Genomic DNA, 11,853 nt, shown 5'->3' on the forward strand with positions numbered 1-11,853 from the left:
TACTCCCGTTCTACCAGTCACAAAACCAAATGGGGAATATTAACCGGCACAAAACTTGAGAATCATAAACGAGGCAGGAACCCTCTTCATCCCTTAGCAGAGAACTCTTATACCTTGTGAACCAAATTCCGGGACATTGCCAATGGTTTAGTGTACTAGACATTAAAGATGTCGTATTCTTTTTATCCCAGTGCACCTGTCCTTTCAGTTTCTATTTGCCTTTGAGTGGACAGATCCAAATACACGGAACACGCACAGTACACCCGGGCGTTATAGCTCCTGGGCTTTCAAGATAGCCCTCATCTGTTTGCACTAGCCCGAGGCAAAGATCTTTGAAAGTTACCGCTTAGGGAAGGCACTGTCCTACACTATGCAGATACCATCTTAATGTGTAGCCCTGCTGAGGAAACATCTGACAAGAATACCATCACAGTCTTAAATTTTCTTGGAACAAGCAGATATAAAGTTTCAAATAACAGGGCACAATTAACCAAACAAAGAGTAACTTACTGAGGGTATATTATAATCCCTGGGATAAGGCGGCTCTCAGGAAAAAGCAAACAGGCCACACTAGAGTTGCCTAGCTCCCAAACCAAGAGACAACGCAGAACTTTGCTCGCAATGTATGGTCCTGTAGAATCCTGATTCCTGGATTTGGACTAACGGCTCATCCTCGCTCTGAGATCACTAAAGGGCCCGACACCGATCTTACAACGGGAAGAAGAACGAACGAGGGCATTTCAAGACATGACCAAAGGCCCTTATTGAGGTTCCTGCCCTGGAAATTCCCGACTTGGAACATCCAGGCACCTTATATGGGGCAGAGAAACAGGACCTCCTCACCAAAAACTGGGAGAACCACCTGATCCAGTTGGCTACGTTTCAAAGCACATGGACTTCATGGCCTGTGGATAGCCTGGTTGCCCTAGGACAATCGCAGCCACTGCCATTCTAGTGGAGGAAGCCCTAAAGCTGACTTTTAGACACACCTTAGAGGTCCTCATCCCCCATCAAGTGCAGCTAGTTTTAGAAACTCCTCGGTCACACTGGGCAATGGAAGGGCTGGCAGGGAAGTTAGGAGGTCAGCCACGGAAGCTGTAGCCCAGCTGGCCTTCTTCCTCTCTGCCCATTCCCTTTATTTCTTATTTTTTTATTTTTATTTTTTTTGAGATGGAGTCTTGCTCTGTGGCTTAGGCTGGAGTACAGTGGCGCACTCTTAGCTCACTGCAATCTGTACCTCTCTCACTCAAGCAATTCTCCTGCCTCAGCCTCCGGAGTAGCTGGTATTACAGGCTCATGCCACCACACCTGTCTAATTTTTGTATTTTCAGTAAAGACGGGGTTTCGGCACATCGGCCATGCTGGTCTTGGGCTCCTGACCACAAGTGAGCGGCTGACCTTAGCCTCCCAAAGTGGTGAAATGTACAAATGCGAGTTACCAGGCTTGGCTCCATTCTTCTGATATAAATAGATCCTATATTATAGAAAACAAGCATGGGCTCAAGAAAATCAGAAGACCCTGAATCCTGAGGGTTGGAGGCTCATAGATTTGCAGCTCTTGCTAATGCCACCCATGAAAAATTGTTAGAAATGTACATAATTCCCTCCATGTGGGGCAGGACGCTATGACCACCTGGATGGACCATGTGCTTACAGGTAAAGGCCTGGCAACCACAATAAGAAGGTGACTCCGGCCTGTGAACTTTGCTCTCAAAATTGCCATGTGGGCAGACAAAACAGGTCCCCTCCTCTATTAACCTCAATAAAGGTCCCCTCCTCTATTAACCTCAGTCCAGTGGTGAGGAACCTATCCTGGTGAGGACTGGCAAATTCACTGCACCCAAAGGCCCTCCTTCCAGGTTTTAAAATACCTTTTAGTTTCTGTAGACGCCTTTACTGAATGGGTAGAGGCTTTCCCCACCAGAACACAGAAAGCTACAGGAGTGGCCAAGGCACTGCCGAGAGTTCATAACAGGATTTGGCCTCCCCTGCTCCTTCCAGAGCGACGGAGGGCCCTGTTTTCTTGTAACTGTGACCCAAGAGACAGCACAAGCTTTGGAAATTAAACTTCATCTCCACTCCTCATGGAGGCCACACTCCTCACGCAAGGTTAATAGGACTAATCAAACTTTAAGGCAGACCCTGGCGAAACCGTGCCAGGGAACTTCTGGACCTCGGTACACTCTGTTGCCTATAGCCCTCATGAGAATACGAGTGGCACCCAAGGAAAAGAGAAAACTTGGTCCGTTTGAAAAGACTTCTGGGAGACCCTTCCTGACCTTAGACCTGTTAATCAAACCAGAAACCCAGTCTAATACACAATATATTCAAAATCTAAGCCAGGGCTCAGGCGCGGTGATTCACAGCTGCACTCTCGTCACTTTGGGAGACCGAGGTGGGCAGATCACTGGAGGTCAGTGGTTCCGGACCAGCCTGGCCAACATGGCGAAACCCCCAAAATACAAAAATGACCCAGGCATGGAGGCGTGGGCCTTTAATCCCAGCTACTTGGGTGGCTGAGCCAGGAGAGTTGCTTGAACCCGAGAGGCGAAGGTTGCAGTGAGCCGAGACTGGACCACTGCACTCCCGCCTGGGCGACAGAATGACACTCTGCTGCCTAAAAACAAAGAAACAAACAAACAAAACTGCTGTCTTAGGAAAAAAATCTAAGCCCTATACAGCAGGCTATCCAGGAATATAGCGATGCGGTGCTGCCCTCATGTGGACAAGTGGAAGGCATCCCCAGGATCATACCTGGAGACGGGGTTCTATTGAAAACTTGGAAGGAAGGCTCCCAGGCAGATCAACTTTTCTTTGTTCGTTTGTTTGATTTTTACTTCTTTTAAAATGACAGGGGCCCTAGTAAGTACTACTAACCACCCCGATGGCGGTCAAGCTGCAAGGAATAGCCAATAGGGTTCACATGGCCAGAATTAAAGGTTGCAGTACACATTTACGGGAACCAGAGGAAGCTACTAATGACACCTGCCAGCCCATAGAGGCTCTAAAGCTTCTGTTCAAGAACACAATTCCAGATAAAGCCAATCTGGAAGACAAGTAACATCTCGTCTTTGTTTTCTTAGCACTGCCTGCCATACTCTAATGGCTTTTAGAGATAGTGGCCTGTCTGCTGGGGAAGTAATTAACCACAGTGTTCGTCTATTAAACAACTCACCCCTGGGCGCAGCGGCTCGGCCCATAATCCCAGCACTTGGGGAGACTGAGGCAGGTGGATCACCGGAGGTCAGGAGTTTTGACACCAGCCTGACCAACATGGTGAAACGCCGTCTCGATTAAAAACACAAAATCAGCCAGGCGTGGTGGTGCATGCCTATAATCCCAGCCACGTCAGAGGCTGAGGTACGAGAATCATTTGAACCCAGGAGGCAGAGGTTGCAGTGAGGCGAGTTTATACCACTGCACTCCAGCCTTGGCAACAAGAGAAGAATTGCATGTCAAAAATAAAATTTTGAAAAAATACACTTAACCTTGTTGACTTTGGTTCACTACCAGAAGTTGGGGATATGCCAGACCTGGGCCCTTAGAAGACTGGCCTGGCATCCCAGCACATCTCCAGGGACAAACTCACTGGGCCAAAGAATGGGGATGTCAGGCCCGACGGTCAATGCAGAGGGATTTTATTCGGTCAGGTCCTGAGTTCCTTATCAACAGCAGTTCAAATGTCCCAAACAGAAAAAAAAAAAAATGCTTTCTTACATAACTTTTATTCACAGCAATTCCCTTTCTGCCTTTACAATAATTATGCCAGTGCTGTCACTTTCATGGAATTCCAAGAGAGACAGTGTAGCTGATACTTTGTTGCTGGGTCACGTATCTGAGTCAATACCTCTGCAGGAACTAAACTAATAAGTGGACACCTCACCCAGGAAACCAGTTCTTTGCTCTATTTCCTATCAATAAAGCTACAACCTCTAGATTTCGCTGAGGCCATCCTCTCACAGAAACCCCTTATTCACCTGATCTCAATATATGTCCCAGGGACTGTCAACATATCCTATCGAAAGATAACTATGCCTTGTGGTCAAACCCTAAAGGAGGAGCTTTAATTAAAGAACTTATTAATGCCACTGCCCAACTCCAGCATTCAGTTTTGGACCCAGTAACCACTACCAACTTGGCTGCACATAACCTTTCACTTACAGGCCACAAAACAGGAGACCCCTTTTATAGACCCTCCACTGCTTTCACCAGAGTAATGCGAAATATTTTGCAGCAGAAATTTCACCACCACAAGGAATGTTTGTGGTTTGTGGTACATCTGGGGTATATGAGATATTGTGATACAGACAACAATGTGTAATAAACACATCAAGGTAAATGGGGCATCTATCACCTCACGCATTTATCTTTTGTGTTACAGATAAACTAATTATACACTTGTTATTTTTAATGTACAATTATATTATTACTGACTGTAGTAACCCTGTCATGCTATCAACTCGTTTTGTACGTATTAATCATCTGCACTTCCCCCCACCCCCACTAACCTTCCCAGCCTCTGGCAGTCATCCATTCCACTCTCTATCTCCAGTACTTCAGTTGTTTAAGATTTTGCTCCCACCAATAAGTGAGAACATGCGAAGTTTGTCTTTTTGTGCCTGGCTTATTCCACTTAACGTAAAGACCTTCAGTCCCATCCATGTTGTTGCACAAGACTGAATCTCATTCTTTTCTACGGCCGAACAGCACTCCTTTGTGTATATGGACCGCGTTTTCCTTACCCATTCAGCTGTTGGTGGACACTTAGGTTGCTTCCAAAGCTTGGCTACTGTGGACGGTGCAGCAACCAACACGGGAGTGCAGATATCTCTGCGGTGTACTGACTTCCTTTCTCTTGGGACTATACCCAGCAGTGGGATTACTAGATCATATGATTGCTCCATTTTCAGGTTTTCGAGGAACCTCCAAACTGTTCTTCATAGTTGTCATAGTAAATTATATTCTCAACAAGAGTGTATGAAGCTTCCCTTTTCTTCACACCCTCGCCAGCATTTGTTATTGCCTGGCTAGACTACCCCTTACCATGCAGGTGCATTTCTGTCTCCATGCTGACTGTTACTTCATCCTTCTATCTCCCACAGTGCTTCCTACAGCATAGGTTCTTTGGCTCTCTTTTGGTTAATGACACGTCTCTTTCTTTTCAGGTATATGAGAGGAGACTTAATTCCGCACCTTGAAAAGAGACTGGAAGAAATGACATCTGGCTACTTGTCCAAGAAGGAACATCAGACCCTAAATGCATAATCTCTTTAATGATTGAGGAGGAAAGAGGATCAAATTGCTCTTTCCTACAATCGAGCAGGATATGGCTGAGGCCTCCTAGCATGTGTTAGTGAATAAAATGGCCTCCCAGAGGCTAAGAAATTTCTGTCAGTAAAAGTTGGTCTTTTTCCCTAAGCACTTCATTTGAAAGGATAACTTATTTGTTCGTTGGTTGATTTTCCCACCTGTGCTGGCAGACATGATTAACTCATCAGATAAATACTATTACAGTCGTGGTTTCTGCAGCAGCCCACATTGTTGTAGCTGGTATTTATAACTGCCTTCTTTCACTCCCCATTTCTCATTCCCTTTGCCTTGAGATGGCATGTCAGCTGCTCATGGTGCTTGGTCTGGCAGGATGACTCAAACCTTCATTACGGAACAGTCTGAACCATTAGATGTCCTGCCTAGATGGTGTTGCTGTAATTTTTCATTAACTCTGATCATAAAACACAGGAGTACTAAGAAGCTCTCTAGATATGTCAGGCATAGTGTTCCTTAGCCCCTGGTGTAGTAGGAACCCAATATCCGTTTTTGTTTGTTTTGTTTTTGATTTTTACTTTCCATCAGCCGAGCCAGTAGTGGATCCCCTCAAGCCAGTCTGTTAGTTCAGATGAATGAAGAGTTCAAAGTGGTCAGCTTGTAGACACAACTTCCATTTCAATGGAATCATTTTTGGTTCCCCTGTTGAAAAAATTTCTCAATTCGTAACTAATACCTCTAGTCCAGCAGAGCCAAAAGTTTGCTTCTTGATATCAAAGTTTGGTTTTGGAGCACAAGAAGCAAAATTTTGCTACTAGATACCCAGGAGTTACAGTCAGAGAGTCCTGCATATTGCATCCTTCATTCTTGAGGACATAGATTTAGCTATAGGAAAAATAGTTCCATATACTTGATGCTGCGATACAGCATTGCCACCTCCTAGACTGTCTGCCAAGCCCCCAAGGCACTGCCGGGAAGGCATTCCTACATCTCAGGTTTTAAAAGATCATTGCACTGTACTATTGAGCCAACCATTTCAGCATGGGGAAGAACATCAGGAGACTCGGGTGATGCATTAGTATGATCTCATTGCCATATTCATTTCCTGTAAAGTGAGTTGCATGTTTAAAACTGGTACAGTATGGGATACCACGATAGTTGATACAGCCTTTTGTTACAGCCTTTCCTAATACCACAGTGTTGGTTTTCTTGAAGCGCCGTGGGTAGGAATGAAAATCCTCATGCAGAAGAAGAGTCTATTTGAGGAAGATCAAAGTGATGCCCCTTTACCTGTGGAAGCAGACCAAAGTAATCAGCGTGCCACCTGGAAGCTGACTGACCAGTCTGGGACATGGTGCAATACTGGGGAATCAGCATTGGTCTCTGCAGCTAGCAGGTGGAATAGTCAGCAGTTACTGTAGTGACGTGGACCTGGTAAATGAAAGTTAGTGTTGCCAAGCCCATGAACAACCTCTGTCTCAGCCACCATAGTCATGATGCACCATGACTGCTTAAAAGATAGCGGGGTGCACCTAAGGAGGTATGGATGTGGGTCAAGTAGCTTACTGTGGCCTCGGCGAAGACCACAAGTATATGGGTACCTCAGTTCTACAACTTTTAGAAGTTAGACCTGCCAGTAACCCAAATGAGCTTGAAAAGAGTTTCTCTCTGAGTCTTCAATTAGTCACCAGCCTGGTTGATACCTTAACTTTGATTTTGTGAGACCCTAAGCAGAGAATCATATCCAGAGAGCCTGGATTTCTGATCTACAGAACTGCTTATATATTTGCATTGTTCTAAGCTGCTAAATGGGGGATGATTTCTTTTGCCGCAGTAACAAACTAATACATGTGGTGCCTGCATATTCGGAAGTAACAAATGAAAATCAGTTATGATGTTTTTTATTATCTAGTCTACTGGTCACAGGGAACTACACATGAGACCACCGGTGTAGGATGAGAGAATTTTCTCTTTTTTCTGGGCCCAATCCATGCTAACAGGGTTTCAGTCACTTGTCAATGGGTCACGGTACTGAACAACATTGAGGAATGTGCTAAAACAAGCACCTATTACAAAAAAACAAACCCAAAACTTAACCTTGTTGACTTTGCATAACTACCAAAACTGGGGATATGCCAGACCTGGATCCTTAGAAGACTGGCCTGGCATCCCAGCACATCTCCAGGGGCAAACTCACTGGACCAAAGAATGGGGATGTCAGGCCCAACAGTCAATACCAAGGGATTTTGTTGCATCAAGTCATGGGTTCCTTAAGTTCCTCCTCTTAATTATCGACAGTAGTTCAAATGTCCCAAAAGGAAAAAGTGCTTTCCTACATACCTTTTATCCAGAGCAGTTCCCCTTCTGCCTTTACAGTAATCATGCCAGTGCTGCCACTTTCGTAGAACTCCAGGACAGACAGTGTAGGTGAAACTTTGTCACCGGGTCACCTATCTGAGTCAATGCATCTGCAGGAACTAAACTAATAAGTGGACACCTCACCCAGGAAACCAATTTTTTTGCTCTATGATGTCCCTGGACCGGCACCACCTCTATTTCCTGTCAACAAAGCTACAACCTCTAGGTTTTGCTGAGGCCATCCTTGCATGAAAAGCCCTTGTTCGCCCCATCTCAACGTATCCCCCAGGGACTGTCAACATAGCCTGTCTAGAGATAACTTTGCCTGTGGTCCAACCCTAAAAGGGGAAGTCCATTGAAAGATCTTACTAATGCCGCCACCGAACTCTACCATTCATTAACGGGTCCAGTAACCACTGCCGACTTAGCGGCACAGAAACTTTCAATTATACGCCAGAAAACGGGAGACCCCTTTTATCGGCCCTCCACTGCTTTCACCACTTTAATGCAAAATACTTTTGCAGCAGAAATTTCAGCATCAAACAAATTTTTGGGGTTTGAGGATCTTCAGCATATCTACAATTACCCACTGTGGAAGGGGCGATGCTCTATCACTTACGTTTCCCTTATCTAACTTTCACATGGGCTAACACGTCTCTCCCTTTCCCCGTGTACCAGCGTAGCAAGATTCAGCTCCCAGCAAGACCCTGTATTCCCTTAAGTTTACTACTGCCCTCTCTATGGGGATTATCATGGTCAGCTACGGGAGGTAGAGCCTCGACATCCAGCATAACCGGTTTGAGGAGATGACGGTGGCCCTCCCACGAACGGCAGAGGGCCTCCCTACACTTCAACAGCAGCTGGACTCCCTAGCCATTATAGTCCGACAAAACCGAAAAGCCTTCAATCTTCTCACAGACGGTCAAAGACACACGTTGGTATGTGAGAGATGAATGCTCTTTTTACATCAATCAGTCTGGTTTAGCCCAAGAAGGTATCAGAAATGTCATCACCCAGGCAAACTAAATGAACACTTTAGGAACTTCCATGGGAACTGGAAGAATTAGCTATTGTCTGCTCTGCTCCCTTTAACATTGCCAGTCGTTAATATACTTTTAGCTTTGACTGTTGGTCCCAGTGTGTTTAAAACGCTGATTTCTTACTCTCTTGCTTAAAGCTTCTCCAGGTCCATATGATGGTCTTGCAAGGCTTTCAACCTTGGGTTGCTAATGAGCTATCTCATGTCTTGCCCACCAGTCCAGTGAAACATGTGGTTCCCACCCCGTAGGATCAGGCAGGAAGAGACGTTAGGGCCCAGGCTAGGCAGGGAGAATGCCCCACTCAGCAGGAAACAGCGTTAGAAGAACATTAAGCGGCCTAAAACAACACACGTGTATTATCCACAGTTCTGCAATCAAGACCAGGAAGGCTCAACCGGGCTCTCTGCTGAGTCTTTCCCAAGGCCAACTCTAAATGGGCCGGCTGGGTGCTAATGTGGAGACTGTGGAATAATCCACTTCCGAGCCTCTTCAGGTTATTGCTCATTTAGATCTAGTTCCTTAAAGTGGTAGGAGTGTGGTTCCCATGTTTTGGTTGGCTGTCATCCAGGGACTGCTTTAAACGCTTAGAGCCACCCTATACCTTCTCGGGAGCACTGCTTTATCCTCAAAGAGGGCCTGCTGTGTCACATCCTTCTTGTGCTTTGATTCTCTTCTGCTCCTGTGTGATGAAAATGCTCTACTTTTCAAGGATTCCGCTGCCAGGTCTGGCCCAGCCACACCACACTCATGTCTCAAGGTTAACTGACTTGACACCTTAATTCTCCAGCAAAATCCCACCATAGCAGTATTAGGATTAGTGCTTGATTGAGTATCCGGGAGATGGGAATCTGGGGAATCAGACTACAGCTGTCTCAGTCAGCTCCAGCTGCTATCACAGAATACCACAGACTGGGTGGCTTCATCACCAGGCATTTCTTTCTCATCGTTCTGGAGGTTAGAAGTCCAAGATCAGGATGCCAGCGTGCTCAAATTCTGGTGGGGGTCCTCTTCCTGGCTTGTAGTCAGCCACTTTGCTATATCCTTACATTTTGAAGAGGCATGGAAGAACAAATTCTCTTTTCTCTAATTAGAAGGGCGTTAATCTCATCATAGGGACCCAGCCATCATGACCACATCTAAACCTAATGACCTCCCAAACAGTCTACCTCCAAATATCATCCCATTGGGATTTAGGGTTTCATCGTATGAATTCTCAGAGGTCACACATATTCAGTCCGTTCATAATGCCTGCCAAACACGCAAGACAGAAGTGGGCAGCAGCATTACGACAGGACCAACTGGGATAGCCCTGAAGGACAGTGGAGAAGGGAAATCCTCCCAGAGGAAAGAACTTTGAGCATTGCTCCTCTGTGGAGGAGAGATGGCCAGACTTTTAAGTGTGTATCCTTGTACAGCCTGTGTCTCATTTATTGGCCGAATGATTAGGGACTTTGAGGACACATGATTGAAAATCTGTGACAAGGAGGTCTGGGGAAAAATATGTGGACAGACCTGTCCGAGTGGACATTCAATGTGAAGATAATTTGAGTCTCATGAGAGTTCTCACCAAAGGGTAACCTCAGCAGAGCAGAAGTTTAATAATCTGAAGGATAAGGTACCCATTATCTAGATATTAATCAGCCTCTCTCCCCAACACTTGTGTCACAGCCTCAGGAGCTCACAAAGTGGCCAAGGTGACAGGGATACAGATTATGCTTCAGAGGCATGGACTTCCACTCACCAAGGCCAACCTGGCTACAGTCCATAGAGACATCAGACAGCCAAGGGTCCCTGGCTAAACTCCACTTTCAAGCCTAAAACGGCCTGAAGGTTGAAAAACCAGACTGCTGGTCCTGAATGAAACCCACAACCCAGAAAAAGAATTGTCACTGTTTGCTTGCCCTTTCCCAACTGAGTCTTTCTCATTAATGCTGCTGGGTACCCGGGGGAAGAGGGTAGAGCCATGGGAAAGTTGTGTCTCGTGCAGGAGTGGCAACGGGGAGCCTGGTCTCTTCGGTTTCTGTGTGATGGCACAGAAACAATCTGGGAGGTGGGGGCCTGTTAGCAGGATTCCCTCTCTCTTTGCTGAGAGTTCTTTCCTCCCTAATTTTCCTTTTCAACCGACACATTCCCCTCCTCACCCTGTAATGTGTGCGTGAACTTAATCTTTCCTGGTCATGTGACAAGAACTCAGTTTCAGCTGAACTAAGGAACAAAATTCTGTAACACAGTCATTGCTGAGTGTACAATCTGCCAGAAACAGACAGCAACACTGAGTCTCTTATATGGCACCTGTCTCCAGGGTGATCAGCTAGCTACCAGATGGCAGGTGCTTACATTGGACCACTTTCAATATAGAAGGGACAGGGCTGTGTTCTTACTCAAATAGACACATATACTGACTATGGATCTTCATTTCCACCCACAGTAATTTGAGAAAATCAACATTTGTGCAGTTAGAAAAAATGCCTTATTTACCACCAGGGTATTCCACACAAGGCACTCACAGATAATAAAGTGTAGCGATGGGCCCACCCTCATAGGAATTCACTGGTCTTAATATTTATATTCCCTTATCCTCCATCAGCTTTTTTTTAAGGTGGTACTGTCTTACCCACATTGGCCTTGAACTCCAAATCAGGCTCCCGAGCTGTCCCACATTATCTTAAGATGACTGGATCAACAGAACTGTGCAATGGACTTGTGGAACTCAGTTATAGTGCAAGCTAGGTGGCAATGTCTTGCAGATCTGAGAAATCACTTAGGAAGCAGTGTTTGCTGTATATTTGCATCCAACACAGTTTGCTTTCTTTCCCATAGTCAGGATTCTTGGTCCTAGATTCAAGGGGTATAACTGGGGGTGTCTCTACTCATACTCTATACCCCAGTGACCCACTAGCAAAAACGTTTCCTATTCTCCTGACGTTAGGCTCTGCTGAACTAGAAGTCTTATTTCCAAAGGAAGAAATGCTTTCACCAAGGGACACAACAGTGATTCCATTGAAAAGACATTCATACTGCCAGCTGGCCATTTTGGTCTCTTCATCACTTTCCATCTAGAGGCAAAGGAGGGGGTCATCCACTGGCTTGGGATGATGAACCTGACGATCAAAGGGGGATTAATTGCACTACACCAGGAGCTAAAAAGGAGTATGTCTGCTGTGTCTAGAGAGCTTCTTAGTCCTCCCAT

At 45.7% G+C, this 11,853-nt stretch overlaps 1 protein-coding gene across 1 annotated transcript in view; it reads left to right on the forward strand.

The window, feature by feature from the left end:
* LOC103791304 (uncharacterized) overlaps positions 1-11,853 on the forward strand; it is a 204,268-nt gene that overhangs the window by 42,083 nt on the left and 150,332 nt on the right. The window lies entirely within an intron of this gene.

This window comes from Callithrix jacchus, chromosome X, assembly GCF_049354715.1.
Source record: "Callithrix jacchus isolate 240 chromosome X, calJac240_pri, whole genome shotgun sequence".
In the NCBI taxonomy this organism is placed as follows: Eukaryota; Metazoa; Chordata; class Mammalia; order Primates; family Cebidae; genus Callithrix; species Callithrix jacchus.